This window comes from Uranotaenia lowii, chromosome 3 (genome assembly GCF_029784155.1).
Source record: "Uranotaenia lowii strain MFRU-FL chromosome 3, ASM2978415v1, whole genome shotgun sequence".
NCBI classification, from domain to species: domain Eukaryota; kingdom Metazoa; phylum Arthropoda; class Insecta; order Diptera; family Culicidae; genus Uranotaenia; species Uranotaenia lowii.
Genome location: NC_073693.1, coordinates 317,815,694 through 317,827,490, shown reverse-complemented (window position 1 = coordinate 317,827,490; position 11,797 = coordinate 317,815,694).

Genomic DNA, 11,797 nt, shown 5'->3' with positions numbered 1-11,797 from the left:
TTCATATTTTCTGAATTTTTTTTTTGTGAAATATGGGAGAAGTGGCATTGTGAAAAAAATGAACAAAATGAACCGTCATCATGGTTCATTTTGATGATAATATTAACATAGAGTGATTGTGATAACTAAATGATAAGAATGAACTGAAATTCATGTGCTCAACACTTCGACCTACAACAAATACCAAGCACCTTTTGTTTCACAAGTTAAAAAAATCAAATTCAATTTTTTGAAAACCAATCAAAATTATTTGTTAAAACTATCTTCTGAAATTTCTCATTCACTTGAAATCATAGGATGATAATGAGAATTTATTTAAAAAAAATCCCACTGTCCGGCCTCCTGGTTGATGTTCATTCCAAGATGTTATCCATCTATTTTTCCGGCTAACTTAAAATATGTTTAATATCACAATGGAGCTTCCGATTAAGGCGTTTCTTTGCAACCGGAAGCATTAATATTTTCAACACTAGTATAATCGATGACACCATGTTAAGGTTATTGGTACAATTCATCCAATCGTTCTGTATCTTGTAACCATTTAAGATGGGCCTTCTAAGCTTTCGAAACAAAACACCTCAATGGAGTTGGTGGTGGTTTGTGAATGTAACCAATCGAAAGCAATTAAACTGCATGGAGAACCCTTCGAAACCCCCACTTTGGTGCCATTCAGAGAGCTTGCTGCACCTAATAACCCCATTTGCTATGTGAAGCTTACGAGTGATTGTTTATCATTCCTAACGATCCTCTGCCTCTGGTCTGGAGCCGAAGCTTTCGTTTTATTTATTTTTCACAATCAACCAGTTTAACCGACAGTTCTTGAAAGGAAGGAAGGAAGAACGGGAGAAAAGCCAGCCGGAGGAATGTCTGCTAACATCTTTCGAACACTCACTCACGATGATGATGGTCAGCAATTTTCTTGGACCGGACAACCCCGGTCAATTGACGGAACCGGAGACGGCGCTCGATTCAGCTTTCTTGAGCCATTCTTCGACTAAGCGCAATCCGGTGAAGAAATTTGAGCTCAATATGAAAACGGGCAAGATGGATCAGAACGAATCACAGGGTGTTTCTTAAAAAAAAATCTACTAAAATGTCCTTTTTTTAAGAAAAATCAATTCGTTTTTTTGTACTTGATTTTGTCACTTTGTCAAAACCAGAAAGACACACTCAAATTTGATTTTTTCTACAGTAAACACCCTCTTCTAAGGGACGACACAAGAATGTGGTTATTTCATCACCAGAGCAAGTGATTGGAAAGGAATTCTTTTCCACCTCAGCTTTCCTTCGTTCGAAGCTCTGTGTCTTATGAAAAAGCATCTGTCAACAAATTTTTCTTACCAAGAATAGTTATATTCAAAGATCTTCAACATTCAAGAAACAAATTTTTATAGTTTTAAATAATATTTGATAATATTTGATAAGATATAAAAAAATCATTTCAAATTAAGATGATGTATATTAAACAAAAGCTCATGCTGATCAGTGTAATATTTCCAGAGAGATAGGACTGCTCCCTGTATGTTCTCAATCCTTGCGGACAAGATAAGCCATGATGTTTCCGGTTTTATAGAATTTAATTAGTATTTAGCAGACTGCAGCAGCAAAGTCGTGGATGATGATTAGGTTGGGGGCGGAAAAATAACGACGATCTTCCCCGAGTTTATCGAAGTCAGCCAGCGCTCCAGCCAGCCAGAGTGGAATGCAATCAAAATTGTTTACTCAAAAGCATATTGATTGTTTAGCCATGCGATTTAGTCACACAGGGCGGAGATTATCGAGGCAACGGCAAATGATATTGAAAAATTTTATCAAAATCTTCAACTGAAAAACAAAATTGAATATTTCAAAAGATAGCAGCGTTTAAGTATTAATGTCAATATTGACAATTTTAACAAATTTGACAATTTTGACAATTTTGACAATTTTGACAATTTTGACAATTTTGACAATTTTGACAATTGACAATTGACAATTGTGACAATTTTGACAACTTTGACAATTTTGACAATTTTGACAATTTTGACAATTTTGACAATTTTGACAATTTTGACAATTTTGACAATTTTGACAATTTTGACAATTTTGACAATTTTGACAATTTTGACAATTTTGACAATTTTGACAATTTTGACAATTTTGACAATTTTGACAATTTTGACAATTTTGACAATTTTGACAATTTTGACAATTTTGACAATTTTGACAATTTTGACAATTTTGACAATTTTGACAATTTTAACAATTTTGACAATTTTGACAATTTTGACAATTTTGACAATTTCAACAATTTTGACAATTTTGACAATTTTGACAATTTTGACAATTTTGACAATTCTGACAATTTTGACAATTTTGACAATTTTGACAATTTTGACAATTTTGACAATTTTGACAATTTTGACAATTTTGACAATTTTGACAATTTTGACAATTTTGACAATTTTGACAATTTTGACAATTTTGACAATTTTGACAATTTTGACAATTTTGACAATTTTGACAATTTTGACAATTTTGACAATTTTGACAATTTTGACAATTTTGACAATTTTGACAATTTTGACAATTTTGACAATTTTGACAATTTTGACAATTTTGACAATTTTGACAATTTTGACAATTTTGACAATTTTGACAATTTTGACAATTTTGACAATTTTGACAATTTTGACAATTTTGACAATTTTGACAATTTTGACAATTTTGACAATTTTGACAATTTTGACAATTTTGACAATTTTGACAATTTTGACAGTTTTGACAATTTTGACAATTTTGACAATTTTGACAATTTTGACAATTTTGACAATTTTGACAATTTTAACAATTTTGACAATTTTGACAATTTCGACAATTTTGACAATTTTGACAATTTCGACAATTTTGACAATTTTGACAATTTTGACAATTTTGACAATTTTGACAATTTTGACAATTCTGACAATTTTGACAATTTTGACAATTTTGACAATTTTGACAATTTTGACAATTTTGACAATTTTGACAATTTTGACAATTTTGACAATTTTGACAATTTTGACAATTTTGACAATTTTGACAATTTTGACAATTTTGACAATTTTGACAATTTTGACAATTTTGACAATTTTGACAATTTTGACAATTTTGACAATTTTGACAATTTTGACAATTTTGACAATTTTGACAATTTTGACAATTTTGACAATTTTGACAATTTTGACAATTTTGACAATTTTGACAATTTTGACAATTTTGACAATTTTGACAATTTTGACAATTTTGACAATTTTGACAATTTTGACAATTTTGACAATTTTGACAATTTTGACAATTTTGACAATTTTGACAATTTTGACAATTTTGACAATTTTGACAATTTTGACAATTTTGACAATTTTGACAATTTTGACAATTTTGACAATTTTGACAATTTTGACAATTTTGACAATTTTGACAATTTTGACAATTTTGACAATTTTGACAATTTTGACAATTTTGACAATTTTGACAATTTTGACAATTTTGACAATTTTGACAATTTTGACAATTTTGACAATTTTGACAATTTTGACAATTTTGACAATTTTGACAATTTTGACAATTTTGACAATTTTGACAATTTTGACAATTTTGACAATTTTGACAATTTTGACAATTTTGACAATTTTGACAATTTTGACAATTTTGACAATTTTGACAATTTTGACAATTTTGACAATTTTGACAATTTTGACAATTTTGACAATTTTGACAATTTTGACAATTTTGACAATTTTGACAATTTGACAATTTTGACAATTTTGACAATTTTGACAATTTCGACAATTTTGACAATTTTGACAATTTTGACAATTTTGACAATTTTGACAATTTTGACAATTTTGACAATTTTGACAATTTTGACAATTTTGACAATTTTGACAATTTTGACAATTTTGACAATTTTGACAATTTTGACAATTTTGACAATTTTGACAATTTTGACAATTTTGACAATTTTGACAATTTTGACAATTTTGACAATTTTGACAATTTTGACAATTTTGACAATTTTGACAATTTTGACAATTTTGACAATTTTGACAATTTTGACAATTTTGACAATTTTGACAATTTTGACAATTTTGACAATTTTGACAATTTTGACAATTTTGACAATTTTGACAATTTTGACAATTTTGACAATTTTGACAATTTTGACAATTTTGACAATTTTGACAATTTTGACAATTTTGACAATTTTGACAATTTTGACAATTTTGAAAATTTGACAATTTTGACAATTTCGACAATTTTGACAATTTTGACAATTTTGACAATTTTGACAATTTTGACAATTTTGACAATTTTGACAATTTTGACAATTTTGACAATTTTGACAATTTTGACAATTTTGACAATTTTGACAATTTTGACAATTTTGACAATTTTGACAATTTTGACAATTTTGACAATTTTGACAATTTTGACAATTTTGACAATTTTGACAATTTTGACAATTTTGACAATTTTGACAATTTTGACAATTTTGACAATTTTGACAATTTTGACAATTTTGACAATTTTGACAATTTTGACAATTTTGAAAATTTGACAATTTTGACAATTTCGACAATTTTGACAATTTTGACAATTTTGACCATTTTTGACAATTTTGACAATTTTGACAATTTTGACAATTTTGACAATTTTGACAATTTTGACAATTTTGACAATTTTGACAATTTTGACAATTTTGACAATTTTGACAATTTTGACAATTTTGACAATTTTGACAATTTTGACAATTTTGACAATTTTGACAATTTTGACAATTTTGACAATTTTGACAATTTTGACAATTTTGACAATTTTGACAATTTTGACAATTTTGACAATTTTGACAATTTTGACAATTTTGAAAATTTTGACAATTTTTACAATTTTGACAATTTTGACAATTTTGACAATTTTGACAATTTTGACAATTTTGACAATTTTGACAATTTTGACAATTTTTACAATTTCAACAATTTTGACAATTTTGTCAATTTTGTCAATTTTGACAATTTTAACAATTTTGACAGTTTTGACAGTTTTGACAATTTTGACAATTTTGGCAATTTTGACAATTTTGACAATTTTGACAATTTTGACAATTTTGACAATTTTGACAATTTTGACAATTTTGACAATTTTGACAATTTTGACAATTTTGACAATTTTGACAATTTTGACAATTTTGACAATTTTGACAATTTTGACAATTTTGACAATTTTGACAATTTTGACAATTTTGACAATTTTGACAATTTTGACAATTTTGACAATTTTGACAATTTTGACAATTTTGACAATTTTGACAATTTTGACAATTTTGACAATTTTGACAATTTTGACAATTTTGACAATTTTGACAATTTTGACAATTTTGACAATTTTGACAATTTTGACAATTTTGACAATTTTGACAATTTTGACAATTTTGACAATTTTGACAATTTTGAAAATTTTGACAATTTTTACAATTTTGACAATTTTGACAATTTTGACAATTTTGACAATTTTGACAATTTTGACAATTTTGACAATTTTGACAATTTTTACAATTTCAACAATTTTGACAATTTTGTCAATTTTGTCAATTTTGACAATTTTAACAATTTTGACAGTTTTGACAGTTTTGACAATTTTGACAATTTTGGCAATTTTGACAATTTTGACAATTTTGACAATTTTGACAATTTTGACAATTTTGACAATTTTGACAATTTTGACAATTTTGACAATTTTGACAATTTTGACAATTTTGACAATTTTGACAATTTTGACAATTTTGACAATTTTGACAATTTTGACAATTTTGACAATTTTGACAATTTTGACAATTTTGACAATTTTGACAATTTTGACAATTTTGACAATTTTGACAATTTTGACAATTTTGACAATTTTGACAATTTTGACAATTTTGACAATTTTGACAATTTTGACAATTTTGACAATTTTGACAATTTTGACAATTTTGACAATTTTGACAATTTTGACAATTTTGACAATTTTGACAATTTTGACAATTTTGACAATTTTGACAATTTTGACAATTTTGACAATTTTGAAAATTTTGACAATTTTTACAATTTTGACAATTTTGACAATTTTGACAATTTTGACAATTTTGACAATTTTGACAATTTTGACAATTTTGACAATTTTTACAATTTCAACAATTTTGACAATTTTGTCAATTTTGTCAATTTTGACAATTTTAACAATTTTGACAGTTTTGACAGTTTTGACAATTTTGACAATTTTGGCAATTTTGACAATTTTGACAATTTTGACAATTTTGACAATTTTGACAATTTCGACAATTTTGACAATTTTGACAATTTTGACCATTTTTGACAATTTTGACAATTTTGACAATTTTGACAATTTTGACAATTTTGACAATTTTGACAATTTTGACAATTTTGACAATTTTGACAATTTTGACAATTTTGACAATTTTGACAATTTTGACAATTTTGACAATTTTGACAATTTTGACAATTTTGACAATTTTGACAATTTTGACAATTTTGACAATTTTGACAATTTTGACAATTTTGACAATTTTGACAATTTTGACAATTTTGACAATTTTGACAATTTTGAAAATTTTGACAATTTTTACAATTTTGACAATTTTGACAATTTTGACAATTTTGACAATTTTGACAATTTTGACAATTTTGACAATTTTGACAATTTTTACAATTTCAACAATTTTGACAATTTTGTCAATTTTGTCAATTTTGACAATTTTAACAATTTTGACAGTTTTGACAGTTTTGACAATTTTGACAATTTTGGCAATTTTGACAATTTTGACAATTTTGACAATTTTGACAATTTTGACAATTTTGACAATTTTGACAATTTTGACAATTTTGACAATTTTGACAATTTTGACAATTTTGACAATTTTGACAATTTTGACAATTTTGACAATTTTGACAATTTTGACAATTTTGACAATTTTGACAATTTTGACAATTTTGACAATTTTGACAATTTTGACAATTTTGACAATTTTGACAATTTTGACAATTTTGACAATTTTGACAATTTTGACAATTTTGACAATTTTGACAATTTTGACAATTTTGACAATTTTGACAATTTTGACAATTTTGACAATTTTGACAATTTTGACAATTTTGAAAATTTGACAATTTTGACAATTTCGACAATTTTGACAATTTTGACAATTTTGACAATTTTGACAATTTTGACAATTTTGACAATTTTGACAATTTTGACAATTTTGACAATTTTGACAATTTTGACAATTTTGACAATTTTGACAATTTTGACAATTTTGACAATTTTGACAATTTTGACAATTTTGACAATTTTGACAATTTTGACAATTTTGACAATTTTGACAATTTTGACAATTTTGACAATTTTGACAATTTTGACAATTTTGACAATTTTGACAATTTTGACAATTTTGACAATTTTGACAATTTTGACAATTTTGAAAATTTGACAATTTTGACAATTTCGACAATTTTGACAATTTTGACAATTTTGACCATTTTTGACAATTTTGACAATTTTGACAATTTTGACAATTTTGACAATTTTGACAATTTTGACAATTTTGACAATTTTGACAATTTTGACAATTTTGACAATTTTGACAATTTTGACAATTTTGACAATTTTGACAATTTTGACAATTTTGACAATTTTGACAATTTTGACAATTTTGACAATTTTGACAATTTTGACAATTTTGACAATTTTGACAATTTTGACAATTTTGACAATTTTGACAATTTTGACAATTTTGAAAATTTTGACAATTTTTACAATTTTGACAATTTTGACAATTTTGACAATTTTGACAATTTTGACAATTTTGACAATTTTGACAATTTTGACAATTTTTACAATTTCAACAATTTTGACAATTTTGTCAATTTTGTCAATTTTGACAATTTTAACAATTTTGACAGTTTTGACAGTTTTGACAATTTTGACAATTTTGGCAATTTTGACAATTTTGACAATTTTGACAATTTTGACAATTTTGACAATTTTGACAATTTTGACAATTTTGACAATTTTGACAATTTTGACAATTTTGACAATTTTGACAATTTTGACAATTTTGACAATTTTGACAATTTTGACAATTTTGACAATTTTGACAATTTTGACAATTTTGACAATTTTGACAATTTTGACAATTTTGACAATTTTGACAATTTTGACAATTTTGACAATTTTGACAATTTTGACAATTTTGACAATTTTGACAATTTTGACAATTTTGACAATTTTGACAATTTTGACAATTTTGACAATTTTGACAATTTTGACAATTTTGACAATTTTGACAATTTTGACAATTTTGACAATTTTGACAATTTCGACAATTTTGACAATTTTGACAATTTTGACAATTTTGACAATTTTGACAATTTTGACAATTTTGACAATTTTGACAATTTTGACAATTTTGACAATTTTGACAATTTTGACAATTTTGACAATTTTGACAATTTTGACAATTTTGACAATTTTGACAATTTTGACAATTTTGACAATTTTGACAATTTTGACAATTTTGACAATTTTGACAATTTTGACAATTTTGACAATTTTGACAATTTTGACAATTTTGACAATTTTGAAAATTTGACAATTTTGACAATTTTGACAATTTTGACAATTTTGACAATTTTGACAATTTTGACAATTTTGACAATTTTGACAATTTTGACAATTTTGACAATTTTGACAATTTTGACAATTTTGACAATTTTGACAATCTTGACAATTTAGTCAATTTTGACAATTTCGATCAATATTTTCAAAGAATAAAATTGTCTGTCTCATGATTGTCAGCACTCAACAAGGTTAAATTAAGTTGATTCCAGGAAGTGCCAAGCGTAAGCAACAATTTCTGCTTCACTGAAGACCGGAAAACGGTATCGATTTTTGCGTCGTTCAGTTTTAATTTTAATGAACACTCAATGAGGAGGAAACCGATATTACGGTTCGAAAAAATGAAGTGAGAAGCGCCATTTACATGCAGGGGAAAATTTTCCCAGCATCAAACAGTGAACAGCTACCCAAGGATCAAAAGGTGTCAATTTTTGATCTTTTTTTAATGCTCCCTGTATGAACGCCGCCCGACGACGACGCTTCATTTGTGGTCAAGTTGATACAGTTGAGAGGACGGGAGCAAGTAAATGAGAGCGGCAAACGTCGATAGTGGTTTGCATATCAATGACTCTGATTGATGCATATTTGTAATTAAGAGCATGAATTAATTAAACACTCGCAGCTTTTCGTCGACGAGAGGATAAAAATCTGATGACGGAACGGTCGAAAATGAATCGATGCCCTGGTGTTGTTGAGATTATTGTGCAGAGGAAAATTTTCGACAAAGTGGCGGGCACAATCTCTGATGATACAACACTCTTAAATTCATCACAGCCCCGTGACAGAATTTTTCGCGTTACCTGATTATCATATCCAGACCAGAGACGTAAATCTTTAAATTAGCTCTTCCGAAATTCAAAGGCAATCAACGAAAAATAAAATTGATAACAAAGCCAAAATTCTTTTTTCGACCCATTATTATTTTTTAATAATTGGGGATTTATTTCTTATTGGGTAATTTCAGCCTCATCGATTTGGTCCCCTCAAAATTGGTTATTAAGCTTCTTATGGTTTTTTAACTATTTTCGTCTCATAATGAGAAATGGAGTTCAAAAAGAAACGTCAATCTTCATCGTTATAGCCGATTAAATTTATCGTTTTAAACGACCTTGTTATTTTTTTTTGTTCATTCATCATTTTCTGTTTGTGTATTCTTGTTCCTAGTGGAACCAATCGAAAATATTGCACTGATTTAATGAATTTGCTCGCCTCGCCGTAAAGCAATTTACTATTATTCCGCATTATCTCTTCATCTGTGAATTCCTCTTAAAATAATGTTGTTTATTCCAGGGTTTATTTTCCGAGCTATGTCGGCGAAACAGTTTTCTCGGCTTCCATTAAACAAATGAACACATTATCGACAACATCTTAACGTTAACATTTTATTTGGTTTAAAACATCTACACTTCTTGAAAGTTAAGAGAATAAGGGCGGAACATTATGGGGTCATCTACCATTACACCTTTTCCCTCCTAAACATATCAACGCCTCAAAACTTGGTAGACTGGCGACATGAATAACACTTCAAAATAGAACCGGTTGAAAAGGTGTGACGTTAAGATTTAAGGTGACCAACCGTGTTGAGAATCAACATACCGGCCAGCAAAAACAAATGTTTTTAAATTGGTAGCCCTAGCTTTGTTTTGGTGTTGATTTTTGCAAGCAATTTCACAACACAACACTTTCCTCTGCCTTCGGAGCGAGCACAATTTCGGGTTCGTATGTTGCTGGCGAATGATCCTGTTAGCATCGGAACTGGTAGGTACCTCGGACAACTGGTAGCAGCGGGACATGGGAAGATTGGACCATCGGAACTTCTGGGACATGTTTGGAATTCTGGACTTGGCGAACATCTTGGACAGCAAACGGCACACTACCTTCGATTGTTTGTACGAAGGGAGTGCTGACTGGCAGTCAGCACGGCAGGTCCCCGAATGGCTGATGTTGAGGATATCAGTGCAATCCATTCGGGTCGTTTCACTGAACAGGAACTTATAATAGGATCAGTCGGTAGGTAGGAGAATGCTTACAAACGGCTCCTCGGAACTGGGGAAGTTTGAACTTCGATTTTCTTGGGACACGGAACTCAATCGGGTATGTTTAGGACAGGAAATCTTGCACAAAGTGATCAGTAAACGGCTCACTTACTTTGGAATACACGCCTAGTATTACCAAAGCGAGTACTGGTTGGCTGGCAGCCAGTACGGCAGGTTTCCGGATGGCTGATATTCGACCATAAATACCAGTACCATCCATCCGGAATCGCTTTACTGATCGGGTATGGGCTATAGACATCTTCGAAACAGGACTCGTTGCTAAAGTAGACTGGGTTGTAACGGCATATACATCAAACGTGATCGGGTCTTTGGTTCCAGGGTTGTTGTGTTTCAATTCCAGGACGGGGAATGGCTTTACGCGATAGCAGGAGTCATGAACTCCTGGCGAAAGCTTCCACATCCTGGTCACGGCACCAAAATGTTTATTCCAGGGTTTATTTTCCGAGCTATGTCGGCGAAACAGTTTTCTCGGCTTCCATTAAACAAATGAACACATTATCGACAACATCTTAACGTTAACATTTTATTTGGTTTAAAACATCTACACTTCTTGAAAGTTAAGAGAATAAGGGCGGAACATTATGGGGTCATCTACCATTACACCTTTTCCCTCCTAAACATATCAACGCCTCAAAACTTGGTAGACTGGCGACATGAATAACACTTCAAAATAGAACCGGTTGAAAAGGTGTGACGTTAAGATTTAAGGTGACCAACCGTGTTGAGAATCAACATGTTTTTTTTTGTTGCTGCACTCCCCCGTTGGTCAATCAGAGATTCATTCTTAAAAGTTGTTTTTTCCTGCTGCAGCCAGTTGCATCCAATTTCGGTGCAACGTTTTTTCCCCCTGGAGGCAAGTGATTCCATAATCTCGCTTGGTTTACGTTTAATCTTCCTATTTTAACAGATTTCAGTGCACCATAAATCATTGGCCCCCATGGCAGCCGTCGTGTTTTTCGACCGTTTATTTTGTTGTTATTGCTGCTTTGTTTTGTGCTGCTTTTGGTTTTCCTTTCGGAAAAACTGAACCAGCAACAGCAACGGAGATG